The sequence below is a fragment of the Sinohyriopsis cumingii genome, chromosome 15 (assembly GCF_028554795.1).
Source record: "Sinohyriopsis cumingii isolate HCF-2022 chromosome 15, ASM2855479v2, whole genome shotgun sequence".
NCBI lineage: Eukaryota > Metazoa > Mollusca > Bivalvia > Unionida > Unionidae > Sinohyriopsis > Sinohyriopsis cumingii.
The window spans coordinates 132,481,043-132,496,846 of NC_142975.1; the positions used below are offsets into that span (position 1 = coordinate 132,481,043).

Below are 15,804 nucleotides of genomic sequence, written 5' to 3' on the forward strand. Positions count from 1 at the left end.
CCATAGGTTTAACCTAATCATTTTCTACAATATGTCATAAAAATGTAACACAACCATGGCAAAACTCACTTATGCTTAAATGTCAATATCTGAATGGATTCCAAGTGATCTTTCCCAGTGTCATTGTAGATGATGATATCATTAATGTAAGCATCACTGTTATCTAGACCAGATGTAATTATGTTTAGATGTAATCATGTTCATTAAATGTTGGAAAGTTGAAGGAGAATTGTTCTTACCAAATGGCATAACTTTGAATTGATCAGGTCCCTCTGGAGTTACAAATGCTGGAGTTTACTTTGTACACCTCTCCCTCGATAACTCAAGCACAACAGGGTCCACAAACATAGACCGCACTATAAACGAGGTGCGAGTTACCGAGTGACCTCCAAAAATTGGAGAAAAAAATCGCTTTTACATCGTGAAAACCATGGGGGGGGGGACCGGTGTTAGGAAACTGGGCTGTTTAATGACTGAATCCTCATTTTACAATCACGTCGATAATAATTTTTAATAATGCACTTTTTCTAATGAAGTTCTGTTAAAATGATATTTTTTTCTTCAAAATATCCAACGTAGGAAAGATCGTTCCAGCTGGTTTGAACAACCATCACGCGTACGCGAAAAATCTGTGTATTAGGTCACTGATTTTTGTTTTCTTGATGAGTCTGGTTCCCGTAGTGGTGTTTAATAGTATCTTGCCAAATCAGTAGTCCATAATTTGGTAACTAGACTAACTGTTGATACACCACCAAACAAGATTTCTTTTTTTCAAAAGCAGGCAACATTGTTTCGTGACACGTCTACGTCGAAACTCAGTTTTTTATTGTTCAGTTAGTACAATGTTAATGTTGTCATTTCATTGAAAGTAATAATGAAATTTCTTATCATCCCTGAGGATATCTCTAAATTCCAATTCAAGGATTCTCTGAAACTCGCTTGCCCACAATGGTCCGTATCTGTTAAATCAAGCTCTTTATTTTATGAAGTATTCATTTCGCTTGGCTGCCTTGTTATCTTTGATCACAGTTATGAAACAAGTTGGTTAATTTAAGGTAGTTTCTGTTACATACACAATAATGTTTATTACAGGGTTCGATTCATCAAATGAAGTGAGTTCACCCGACATATGACCGAGGCTGCTAGATTTTAAGTTAGTAAGATTTTTGTGCCTTTTAACTTTTCTTTTATTCCACCTCCTTTTTTTTATTCAAAAGACATAATTAATGTGATAATACAAAGGAGGCCAGCTTTTAATTCAGTGCAACAAGACAACAAATACTTCCACAATTCAGTTATCAAAACACGGTCGGCACTTAATTAGGTTCTCAGAGAAACGCTCGCGGACATAGCTGTTATGGTAGAATGATGCATTTTACGTTTAATTACAAGAGGACACATTGCATTTATGACGATTACACTTAAAAGGAACTAAAAGATGGGACTAGAACACAAATTTCAATTGATGAAAAAATTATTTAATTTGTATTTATTTATTAAAGTACTGCCTCCACTCGGTGTAAGTGACATTTTCATTGATCGAAATTTCCTTACATATCATTAATTGCGGGGTACTAGGAATGTTGTTTGGAAACAAATGTAAAAAATTATATGAGCTGTTATTAAATTTGATATTTCATGATGTTGATTAAAATTTCCAGGTCCAATCTACTGTTTTCAACGATAAAACGAGCGATACATGAAAGTTTCTGTTACCGATTTTGCTCGCGATTTTCAAGTTCAACAAATAGGGATACATTTTTGTGGTATTTTCAGGTTTTAAAAATGGGATCCACGCCTGACACTGTGTTATAAGCGGGTTCGCGAGTTATCAGGGTGCGAGTTATCGAGGGAGTGGTGTACATTCAGTGAGTGGAAATTGCAAGAATCCTTTCAAAAGGTCAAACTTGGTGACATTTTTTGAATTTTGAATTTTGTCAGTTCATTCATCAGCTCTTGGCAATAGAAATGAAGCTGTTTTGGTGACACTGGTTACTCTTCTATAGTTGTTACACATGAAGTATTGTCTGGTTTTGGCACTAGAATACATGGTGAACTCCAGTCACATTTATTTAGTTGAATGAAGTCATTCTCTAACAAATATTAAATTGTCATTTTTCAAACATTCCTGCTTGAGACGATTCATCTTGTGATGATGCTGTTTCACATGTATAGTATTTACAATTTCAACATCATGATAAATTGTATTCATGTTTGAACATCTGAACAAGTGCTTATAAAAGCTCTTTTAGTTCACTCTTCTTTTGGCTGCAGATGTAAAAGTTTCTGGTCCAGATTAATTCAGTATTTTTAAATTCAAAAGATTGATGACATCAAAATCACTACAATCCAATTTCATTCAGCTGCTTAAATTATCACTATTTGGGATAGGTACAGCTAAATTGATTGAATGATTAACAGGGCTAACTCTATCAAAATATTCCTTTAACATTTTTATATGGCAAAGTTGATTCTTATTTTGCCTTTCAGGAGTGATAATGATATAATTTAAGTAATTTACTTTCTTTTCAACTATATATTAGGACCATAACACTTTGCCTGAAGAAGAATTGTTGATATGGGCAAGAGAGCCTGAATTCTATCACAAGGCTGAAAACTCCTTGCTGTTGTATTTCTGTCATACTTTAGTTTCATTTTTGTCTGATTAATGTGAAGATTAGTTCTGGCTACTCACATGCTTTTGAAAACTTAAATTTGAAATCATTATTATATTCAAGAAGATTAATTTTGGAATCTCCAGGTTAAAGAAATTTCTCTTTTAATAACTTCATTGAATGATGGACAGTATATGCAAAAACTAGTTCAAAAAGAAAAAAACATAAGGATTCTTGAACTGATTCCCTACCAGCAAACAACAGTAAATGATTTTTCTTAGTGTTGATTTTACCATTAGCCAGCTATTGTAAAGCACTGTGTATAAATTCATATAATATTGAAAAATTCACAATACATATAATTAACATTGTTTGTTTTACAAATAAAGCTCAGTAGTCTTTCCATTCTACTGCAAAAGGATGAGCCTGTTTTTTGTATTATTGCTTAGTTCAAATTCTCGTTTCTTTCTAAACCTAAATGGATTTTGCTATAAAGAAAATGTAAGACAAAAGTTTCTTTTTCAACCTGAATGGATCTTGCTGTAAGACAAAATAGGTTTCCTTGTTACCTTAAAAAAACCATTGAGTTGGAATATCAGAAAATAAAATTCAGTTATAAAATGTATTCACTGAAGATTGTGGTGTTGGTGTTATATTAACACATACTAACTATGGCATTTATTTTTGCCATTTTGTGTGGATCACCATTTGTGTCAGATTGTTGAGAGCTAATAGACATGGTAGTTATGTATATTTCCCAGGAAAAGGGACAGAAATGTTAAAAATTGTCAAATATACTTGTTAAAAAGTTTGTAATGCAAGGTACAAAACTCTAAGAAATTTCAACATACTGATGTCAGATTTACATCCCTTGCTTCAGCACTTTGGCTTCAGCATCTTATCTTGATTATTTTATTAGAAGTTTAAAATTGGTAATATATAACATGCTGTTCTTGCATTGCTACTACTTTTCCAGGAAGTAATGATGGAAATTCCATTCTCCAATTAGTGTGAACAAGAATTATCCAGAACACTGACCATGACCCTGTATAAGAACCCCCATACATAGGACAAGCTTGAAGGACCATCTCAAATATTTTTCAGTCACCCTGTTGTACGATTCAGTATTGTTTATGTTAAGAAGCTTAGTGCCATTTTACATGTTTCAATAAAAAATTTATTATCATCTTGTATGTTAAATATTCTTTTTGAACTTTAGGACTATACCCGAATCAATTTTTGTAAATCAAAAAGCTGTTTAATTAAGCTCACTTGAGAATTTTCTTTTTAGACTTGTTCCATACACAAGGTGTATGTTTTGGCAATTTAAATTTTCTTCTGTAAAGAAGTTAGTAATTAAAATGTGTTGTTTTATTTGTATTCAAATAACTTTTCTAACCCAGTAGATATGTTATTTGAATATCCCTATCCTTACAATTTTGCAGTCTATGGACTTGTGTGCCAGTCATTGAACTCACTTTACCTATATTGTAAATTGTTACTTTTTATACATGGTAGGGAGGTTGCACTCCACTTCTTAACTTGTATGTATTTAACTTGTTTCTCAAGAACTCTGATTATTATTGTTATTTTTAGTTCCAATAGATTTAAGTAAATGTTTCCTTATATTAGCAACCTATTTTGTGTTTTTCTTTGTAGTCCATTGCTTTAAAAAACAAAACAAATCAGTCTGCGTGAATAGTTATTGTTTTTATGTCCTTAAGGCTTACTTTTGCTTCCTTTAACATTTATTTGTTGCCAAATGCCCACACAAGGTGCCTTTTCATTCAATAAATTGTAAAATAGTGTAAAGTTAGTCCTTGCTTTGCATGGTGCATTTAAAGTTTTTCTTTTTAATGTATTATTTTTCTTTCAGCATCTTTATTTTAGGATCAATGTCTAAGCAAGGTGAGGGTAAGTGTGGCCACTAAAAATCTCCATGGAACACACATCCCACTTGTTTATCTTATAGAGATTGTAAGAGAGCAGATGGCTGTCTTCTTTGTAGCCTTTATTATGATGAGATATGTGATCTGGTGAACCTACCAGGCAAGGAAGAAGGTATCCTCATCTTTGTCACAACTTTATGGGTTCTCTATCTCAGAGTCCCTAAGGTATCAGAGAAAGATTACCTAGGTCTCACAGAGACTCCTATGATTAGTGGGCTCCCAAGGGAGGGTATAAATATTATGGAAAGTGAGTCACTTTGTCCTGAGAGGGTGGAGCAACACTGTCCCCATCCAGTCAGTGCAGAGAGCAATTGAAGTCATGCCCTTCCATTAGGGTGGAATACCCTGTCACTACCAGTAGGATAGATAGCGAGTCAAGTGTCCAAAAGGGCAGAGAGTGAGTCACTAGGGTTGAGCAGCATATTCTATTGACTCGCAATTGGTGATGGCTGATTGATGGAGAACAGCACCCTTTCAGTCCCAAGGACCCATTGTTGGTGATGGGATCTAACCCCCAGAAGAAGGGGGAGCTCATAGAACAAAGTCTGTCAGATCTTAAGGTGGCTCTTAATACAGATTTGAGTTGCCTGCAGAGTCCTTGTCCGGTTACCAGACACCACTTACTGGGTGCTGGGTACTGGGCATGTGTCTTTAGAATCCATACATTATGGAGAATGGTATCAGGCTTAGTCTTCCCCTCTCACCAGATTATCATTTCATCCTATGGGGGGGTTTGGAATCGGCTTACAGTCACCAGATTAGGGCAGGGAATCAGATCAATATTCCCCTTCCCTATTGTTAGTTTTGATCCCTATCAGGTGTGTGGCCTCCCTCAGCAGGGATGCTATTGGCCCTTTCCCTACATGCAGCCATAGATTTCTGACCCTGGGTCGTAAGGTCATTCCTGCGAGCCTTATAACTACTTTATCTTATAGGGTTGGGTGTAAGAAGAGGGAGCAGGATAGAAATTTTCCAAAATGCTTTAGGTGGGCAGAGGACTGCCCTAAACCATGAATACTGCTCAAAACAGTTTATTATCTCCACATGAGTTTCAGATCAAGTTTGTCCTCCTGTTAAATATCCCTCAATACAGAGAGACACTGGGTCATATAGTCTTGCCTGCCAGGCAAATGTACAGGACAAAGATGTTCTTTCTGTCCTCATTGAGTTACCTGTTTGCAGACATGTCAGATTCATGGTGGAGCACTTATCTAGAAATGGAGGGCTTGATTCTTCAGAGTTTACAGTCTCGGGAAGAATTCCCCCCCCCCCCCCTTTGAATGAACAATTTAGAAATGAGGACAGTGTTTTTAGGCCTTCAGGGGTGTGTCGAGCAAATAAGATGTTGCTGCCTGATGGTCTCCTCTGACAGAATGTCAGTGGTAAAGTACTTTAGCAGACAAGGAGGCATATGTACTCCTTCTGTCTGTATGAAGGCTTATAACTTCTTTTGCTGGGGAGCTTTAGAAAGTATATTCCATCAAGTATGCCACATTCTCAGCAGAAAGAACATCTTGGCAAAAATCTGTCAAGGAAAGGAAGATAGTTTGTAACCTGAACCTAAAACAATTAGATATGGAGTTAGATATGGAGTACCACAAGGCTCAATTCTAGGTCCATTACTATTCATTTTATTTATTAATGACCTACCACTTTTACTAAGAGACTCAGTATCATCTACAGATCTCTATGCAGATGACACAACATTGTCAGACATCCAAAACACAAAGCATGAACTTTACAGAATGCCCTAAACAAACTGGAAAACTGGTACACATGCAATGGCATGGTGGTAAATACTGGTAAAACTATTATATTACTTATCTCAGCATGGCAGAGAAGGACAAATCTTGATAGTGATGAACTATGTCTGACATGAAGGATACAAATTTGCAAATAGTCTGTCATGATAGACTACTTGGTGTTCTGGTAGATAATAACCTATCATGGACTGAACATATCAAACATATCAGTAAAAAAGTCAATTCAAGTTTATGGCTTCTCAGTAGGATGAGACATTTTCTTCCTGAAAGGCACAGAAAACTATTTTATAACAGTTACATACAACCCTATTTAGACAACTGTAATACAGTATGGGGTAATTCAAATGATAAAAACATAGCAAAGCTGGAACATCTTCAAAAAAGAGCATTTGGGCTAATATCAATCCAGAAAGAAAGCAAGGAAAATTTAGCTGGTAGGTTAAAAATATTACCTATTAAAGGCCAAATCTGTTTGAGAAAAGCCAAATTAATGTACAGGATATCTCATAATAGTGCTCCTGAATATGTACAATCACAATTCCAGTATAGGCTACCTGGTAATACTCCCCACCTGCGGTCCATGTCTACCAAACAGTATAAAATTCCCAAACCAAATAAGGAGTTATTTATAAAAAGTTTCCAGTACTCTGGAACTATGCTCTGGAATAGTATTCCAGTTGAGATTAGAAATGCCCACTCTATTTCCTTCTTCCAAACCCAATATATCCAGAGGCTTCAGAGATGCAGCTAAAATAAATAAATTCCTTTTTCTGCTGGTACATTGAATGCCGCAGTAGAGTTGGTTCCCCTAGGCAGGCTTCACTTGTATCCACTTCAGTTTCTAATTTTAGTTACCTGGAAACCCCACAGGGACCCCTGCATGCTGATTTATTTGGGTTGGGGTTTCTTCTACCATCTTAATTGGTCATAAAATCAGGACAGTCCTTGGGTAGTTGGAGTTTCCTTGTACCCCCCCCCCACCTCCTGAACCCCAATCTTACATGTTTGCAGATTTAGATTGGGGTGCTCATCTAGAGCCAGATGGCCCGAACCTTCAGGGTTTGTGGTCTTAGGAAGAATCAACCCTCCACATGAACATTTGGGAAATGAGGGCAGTGTTCTGAGGCCTTCAGTGGTGCATGATGATCTCCTCAGACCACACATCTGTGGTAGTGTACCTCACGAACAAGGAGGCTCACATGCACTTTCTCTCTGTGTAGAGGTTTGCAACCTTCTTCACAGAAAAGCTTCATAAGGGTATTCCTTCGAGAACACTACATTCCCAGCAGAAAGAACATCTTGCCAAATAGTCTCTCAAGAAAAGAAAAGGTAGTTATTATGGAATCGTCACTCCAAAGAAAAAGTTGCAGACTCCCTATTCCAACTTTGGAAACTCCCTTGGTGGACTCATTTGCCACCAAGCTGAACAAAAAGCTCCCCTTTTTCATTCCCCTAGTCCTTGACCTGATGGTCTGGGCAGTAGATGCCTTCTGCCTGAAGTGACATCATCTATTTGCTTTAGCGTTCCCACCATTCAGGATGATCCCACAGGTCCTTCACAAAGTCAGGCATACTTTGGCTCGGCTCAATTTAATAAATCCCAGTTAGTTTTGGATTTCATTCATGCAGTAAAGCAAGAAGATTTAGAAAGCATAAAAGTGGGTATAAATAAATACAAAACCACATTAATGTTTTGTATTGAGTCTGGGAGAAAGAGCGTGTTTGATATGGCTAATGAATACATCTTGGACTGATAGACTTGATATATCTCTATGCCATATCAATCTCATTCTTTCCACTGACTCCAGACAAAACATGTATTCAGTTTTGTGAATATATAAATCAGATGATTTATTTTTCGAACACAGTTTTTACACTTCTTTCTCGATAACTCACACAGTGAGGTCCAAAAACATAGTCAGCATTATAAGGGTGCTAGTTAATGAGGTACCTCCAGACATAAGTGATGCCATCCCTGTTGAACAAAGAGAAAACCAGGAGGTGGTTAACAGGCCTTTTAAAAAGATGAATACTTGTTTTATAATTGCATTGTGAATAATTGTCAAGAAAGAGCTTTTTCTGATGAAGTTTTCTGTATAAATTACCTTTATTTTCATTAACGTTATTCCATCTGTTTTAAACGTGCTATCATATGTATGCAAATCATTGTGTATTATGTCTCTTCTTTTTTGTCATTGTGGATTTGCAACCAAACAAGATTTGTTTTTTTCATAAACTAGGGACATGTTTTCATGAAACAACTGTCACTGTCAAAACTAAATTTTTAAAAATTTGTTTTATGTGTCAAATATTGAAGCAGTCACAGATTTCATTGTAAGTAATAGTGAAACTTTTTTTCATCTTTGAGGAATCTCTTGAGTGCCAATTCGTTCTGCTAAAATAGACTGCCGTAAAGCTGAGAGGCTTTGGCTTTCCACCAGATTCACTATTCATAAATTAACAACAAACTCTGAAAGTTACTTACCCACACTGTACTGTATCTGTGAAACAAAACCTTTTATTTCACCAGATACTCGTTTTACATGGTTGCATGCGATATTTGTTGACATTTGTAAATGAGTAGACTAAGGTAATTTTATAATACTACTTACACAATAATATTTATAACAAATATTTCTCGGTCATATTAAAAGATGGTCAGAACATAATTAGGTTTTCAGAGAAACGTATCCAGTGCCATAGCCATGGCAAATTTCAGGGTCAGGGTTCAATACTGTCTGTTTTCTGTCATGCTTTATACATGTCCTGTTGTAGATATTTTGACTATTTAAGGGATGAAACTTGGAATCATTAGACATTATCATTTAGAAGTTGCATCGTGTAACACATTGGTGGTCCAAGTTTTCATTTTATGCAGACTGGACTTGTAGATGAATATATGAGGTATCTCAGTGGATTATAGTTTTACTTACAGACTTGATAATCTACTGCTTATTTATAATTATTTTCCCTTTGAAATTGAAGTAAATATTATTTATATATGAAAGCACCAATCTCCTGCATTGAAAACACAACTCTTCTGCTTTGGAAACAAGTCTGTTGATTGGACAAATCTGCTTTGAAAACAAGTCTTTTTCACATGCTCTTGGGATTTATCTTATGCATTCAATGATCGCAAGTTTGAGATTTCTGACACAAATAAATGTGAATCCTGAATTACATAAGCTGCGCACAAGATGTACTCTCATTTTCTTTTGCCAGAAAAACATAGTGATTGACTTTAATTTAGGGATCAATTCAACAATCATTATGTATCAAAGAAATGTAGATGATGCTGAATTATACCCCTTCCATATCAGGGAGAGGACATATACATGCACCGTTGTCTATGTCTGCCAGGACCATCATCTCCATTTATTGTAAATTTGTTTCTTCTCAACCTTACAAGAACTAGCAGGATTAATACCAAACTGGGTGTATTAAGAAGACCATTGATGAAGATTTATGTTAAGAAGACCATGGTGTGAAGCTTTGCATTAAGAAGACCATGATATGAAGCTTTACATTAAGAAGACCGTGATATGAAGCTTTATGTTAAGAATACCATGATAGGAAGCTTTATATGACAAATACAGTGGTATGAAGCTTTATATTAAGAAGACCATGGTATAAAGCTTTATATTAAGAAGACCGTGGTATGAAGCTTTTTGTTAAGAATACCATGGTGTGAAGCTTTTCATTAAGAAGATCATGATATGAAGCTTTACATTAAGAAGACCATAGTATGAAACTTTACATTAAGAAGACCATGGTATTGAGCTTTACATTAAGAAGATTATGGTGTGAAGCTTTATATTAAGAAGACCATGGTTTGAAGCTTTACATTAAGAAGACCATGGTTTGAAGCTTTACATTAAGACCATGGTATGAGACATTATATAAAGAAGACCATAGTATTAAACTTTACATTAAGAAGACCATGGTATTGAGCTTTACATTAAGAAGACCATGGTATTGAGCTTTACATTAAGAAGACCATGGTATGAAGCTTTGCATTAAGAAGACCATGGTATGAAGCTTTGCATTAAGAAGACCATGGTGTCAAGATTTACATTAAGAAGACCATGGTGTCAAGCTTTACATTAAGAAGACCATGGTGTCAGGCTTTACATTAAGAAAACCATGGTTTGTAGTTTTGCATTAAGAAGACCATGGTTAAGAGGTTGGTTTTTTTTAATGGAGTTATAGCCCTGCATGACATGGAAGTTTTACTTTGTGTGACATATTGGTGGGGGCATCCATGATGTTGCTACACATTTCTGATGATGCAACTTTCTAGCTAAGATTCCTAATCCGGTTTAAGTTACAGTATTCAGCTGAAAACATACTATACATGTTTAAGTTCTTTTCTGAAATCTGTATTCTTTTTTTTTTTCAGGTAAGACTATCATTGGCCTTTAATAAACCAAAACTTTGAGAGCATGGTAAGTCTGATAACTAGTTATATGTTTTGGTGTGTCAGTCACAGTATGTGTTTACTGTGTATGGACTGTCATTATGTTTTGGACTGTCATGAATATGTTTGGACTGTCATTAGTATGTGTAGACTGTCATTAATATGTTTGGTTTGTCATTGGTATGTTTTGGACTGTAATTAATTTGTTTGGACTGTCATTAGTATGTTTGGTTGGTTTGTCATTAGTATGTTTTGGACTGTCATGAATATGTTTTGGAGAGATTTGGATGGTATAGCTTAACCAGACTGACCTGGAAGTTTGATCTTTATTAAAACAGTTATCACTGTAGGCAATTATCTATCAAGAAATAGTTAATTTGCATGTATTATATATGTTTGATTTGAACTAGTTATTTTGTCCATACGATGCATACACAACAATTTCTACCCTTGTTTCATTAGGCTGTGATGATATTCCTCTAAAACATGTCCCAGGCTATATACCTATCTAGAATAAGCATAACATGCTGTAAGAGTCAACTAATAAAGGCAAGAGGCATGGAGACACTGCTTAGTGTGCCAGACTAGCAACAGAAAGGGTGTGGTTCAAATCCAATCATTGGATCACCTCATGTCAGCTACCATGCTGTGTTCTTGGGCAGGACTCTACTAGAGTTTGCACTAAATAACCTGAGTGTATTCCTGTGCTAGCTAATCAAAACCAAATCCCCATAATGGTTGTAAGTTACAGAATTTTAGTTGAAGAAATTATCGTGGATCTTTAATTTCACAATTTTATCAAAATAAAATTTTTGCAAATCAGTGTGCAAAAATATAAATTTGAAGTAGCAGTCATTGTATGTGTTCTATAAAGGTAAGCGATATATGATTGCATGCTATGTTGTTGTTGTTGTTGTTCTAGGGTTAAACGCCATTTTTCAGCACAAGATAGGCTATACATGGTGGCCAGTATAACTGGTGAAAGAAGAACCCTGGAAAACCCAGGGAAGAACCACCGACCCACGAGAAGCTACTGACAGGCTTTCCCATGTACCCATGCTAGCCGATCCTTGAACTTGAACCCACGCAGACAGAGGTGAGATAGCAGTGATCTGGAATGGTGAGTGCTTTAGACCACTTGGCCACTCGGGGCCCCAGCATGCTATGTAAACATAACAAAAATTGACTGGTTGCTTCACTCCAGCCCAAAGAAATTTTCAAGCCACATAAACAGTATGAATCATTGCCCCTAGTGAAGGTTGTTAAAAAAAAATAATAGACATTACAACAATCAGTGCATCTTAAAAATAAAAAAACACCCACTGGTACACTTACCCACTTGATCCTGTTACATTGTGCTTACAAAATGGAACATTATTGACATGTTTAGTGTGCAAACTAATTCTGATTTTTCATCAGACTTTTAATGTGAATAAAGTTGTAGCAAAAGTAACTTCACTTACTAAATTCACCTCTGGTTTTATACTCTCAAAAATGTTATGATTTACTAATCAATCTATACAATGAACTGTTAAGTTTGCCCTTTTACTAGCTCAATCAATACAATGAACTGTTTTAAGTTTGCCCTTTTACTAGATCAATCTATACAATGAACTGTTAAGTTTGCCCTTTTACTAGATCAATCTATACAATGAACTGTTTTAAGTTTGCCCTTTTACTAGATCAATCTATACAATGAACTGTTTCAAATTTGCCCTTTTACTAGATCAGTCTATAGGGCCCCCGAGTGGCCGAGTGGTCTAAAGCACTCTCCGTTATGGATCACTGCCATCTCACCTCTGTCTGCGTGGGTTCGAGTCTCGGATTCGGTCAATATGGGTATGTGAGAAATCCTGCCAGTAGCTTCTCGTGGGTCAGTGGTTCTTTCTGGGGTATTCCCGGGTTCTTCCACCACCATTAATACTGGCCGCCATGTATAGCCTATTGTGTGCTGAAAAATGGCGTTAAACCCTACAACAACAACAACAACAAGATCAGTCTATACAATGAACTGTTTTAAGTTTGCCCTTTTACTAGATCAGTCTTTACAGTAAACTGTTTTAAGTTTGCCCTTTCACTAGATCAATCTATACAATGAACTGTTTTAAGTTTGCCCTTTTACTAGATCAATCAATACAATGCCCTGGGTTATTACACACTGAAAGTAGGTGACTGGAATGTGATGGTTTTGGGAGATATAACTGGGGGGGGGGAGATTCTGTCATAAATATTGCCCAATTTAATTTGGCAGCCCCAGAATTTTTATTTTTTTTTACTATTGCAATCAGAACTTAGAAAATTTTGTTGGCAGGAATCTTTTTCTGATTTCATTCACATGGTTACTGGATCAATATAAATTTATTCCTAATTCCATATGGGTAGTGATCCTAATTGTAATAAGCAAAAGCTTGCCATTGCTTTCTTAAGTGCATATTAGGCATAAGAAGTATTTTGGAGTCTCCACAGTATGTGTATCATCAAAGAGCTGAAAAGTGATCAGACAGGTCAGTGACAGATTTGTATTCTGTCCATAATTAGAACATTTATTTTTGATTTGCTACCTTATTGACAACGTCTTGATGAACGTGACCATTTTTTTATGACATTCTATGTAAGGATTTTATTGAAAAGCAAGTGCGGTTCTTATTAATGTTTAATATCCCAGTCTGTTGATATTTACTTTTATTTTAATAGCAGCAATTACTTATCCTGTTGTTGTTACGTAGCTAATCTGTTTTCATGCTGAAAACTCACTGTCTGTTTTTATGTGAATACATTCTCCCATAATTTGCACACCACTCAGAAAGTAGATATTACTCATCATTCTTTCTCACAGACATCAACTGTGTAGACGTTTGCCTAAACCATCACCAGAGAAATTATGCCTGTAGCACTTATTGCAAATAAAAGTGGCCTTCTTCTGCAGTTTTAATTAGTCTTGTCGTTACAACTGTCTGTTCTATTTTATCATGAAAAACTGTATGGTAACTTTCCCCCTTCGGAACTTAGTTCTTTAAAGGGCTTCTGAGGCTACCTCATGTTCCATCCATTTGTGGTTGGCACATGCTCATTACATATATACACTGTGGTACGGGTCGGTCCCTGTGTTTTAAGAAAATTAACAGTAGGCCCTGTCTAACGTTGAGGACATTATTTCCTTTATCTTAAATTTGATGGTGTGTGCTTCTAATGTTTGCCCTTGCTTGTGTTGACATTGCAAATGTATCTGCATGCTTCTTTAGTAAGTTCATGGGTTAAATGTCTTATTTTTGCTATAGGAAAAACTACGGGTAATTTCCATAAGTTCAACTCTACTGTTTACTTCATGCATACAGTGTTCTTAGTGCATACACAGGGGTGTACACAATATGACACTATATAACCATGCAAGTTTTATGGTAATAACACGATTTAACATGACAGTCATTAATTCTTTATTATAGGATAATGTCATGACAGTCTGTAGTGCACTGTGACCACAAGATGGACCATTGGGATACTCACACAGACTGCATAAAGTGCTCAAAATGCACATAGAAATATTGTTGCACTTTTGTGGTTTATGGCCATTGGCCACCTTGAATCTAGTTGATTCCAAGCATATATATTGAGAGTGGAGGAACCTTCCATTGCCCTCATCCTCATGTTTTCCAGATTTTCATTCCAGTCTCATTTGGTGTGACCAACATCTTTGGAGGCCTTTGAAGCTGTTGATCATATAAAAAAAATTTTTTAATGGCATCCAGCAAGCGATGCTCGGTGGCCTAGTGGTTAGAGCATCCACCTCGGATGCAGGAGGTCATGGGTTCAATTCCCGGTTGAGTCATGCTAAAGACTTACAAAAATGGTACTAACAGCTGGCTTGCTTGGTGTTAGCATTAAGAGGTTAGTGTTAAAACTGGTCGGCCTGGTGTCAGGATAATGTGGCTGGGTGGGACATCATGCTACATGTCTGCGGCATGATGCCCCAGTGCTAGACATCACTATAAACTGCCACATTGTAGACATCATAGCGATATGACTGAAACATTGTTAAAGCTACTTTAAAAATCAGAATCACATCACACACAGCAAGCGATGCATCTTTAAGATGAAAGGGAAAATAAGCCTCTTGAAAAGTGTTAATAATCAACACAAGAAAAATAACAAGGAATATTCAGATTCTTGTGAATAAAAGCTGGAAGGGACACAGTTATGTTTATTGGACATCATGTGCCAATTTGAGTATGATTCATGGCAGGAAATATGATTGCCATCATTATGTGAAATGGAAAAAGAATTTCCAGGAATTACGTCAGTTTGAGAGACAGCAACAAGCCATTGAGCTGCAAAAGGTTTGGAACTAAAACATTTTGTACACTATACCGGCAGTAAATAAAGTCTACGTGTACTTTACAAACTTTTCAGTTGAACATAATGTTTATCATCGCTGCTTATTCCGAATACCAAACTTTTAATGATCTTTTCCAGCTTTACAATAGCAGTTTATGATATTTTGTTACACCTTACTGAAATCTGGTCAAACTTACGGGAAAAAATCAACTGCCTTACTGAGACGGACTTTTCAGGGTTGGCAGGTCTAGCAGAGTTGTGGGTTCATCACCCTCCCACTTCACTGACTAATTCAGTTATGCAATAAAAACAGGTAAGCTAATACTGATATTAAAATGTAGTTTGCCTGATTTGAATGATATAATACCTACCTGCTGTTATTGCTGGATTCCCTCCTTCCACCCTGCTCTGATATTTCACTACATACAATGCACCCTCGAAAAAATGATGAAATCGAGGCAAATGTCTGAGTGTGTGCACGATATGGTCCAATGTTCTGGAATTTTCTGGTTCTAACTATTTTTTACTATGTCAGGGTATATTTTCCCGGAAAAGTACTGATATGCATTAGGTATAAAATCATTGAAATAAGTTTTAACAACCCCACCCCACCCCATTTCCACAGACTTTCAATCGTAGAAACCACTGAGGTGTCCCCTAAACTCTAAATTTATTTTTGTAAATTTTGTAAACTAATTAACCAGCCAGACTTCATGTATTATGATGAG

At 36.1% G+C, this 15,804-nt stretch overlaps 1 protein-coding gene across 2 annotated transcripts in view; it reads left to right on the plus strand.

The window, feature by feature from the left end:
• The window catches only part of LOC149782797 (CD109 antigen-like), a 642,407-nt gene that overhangs the window by 319,794 nt on the left and 306,809 nt on the right, over window positions 1-15,804 (plus strand). The window lies entirely within an intron of this gene.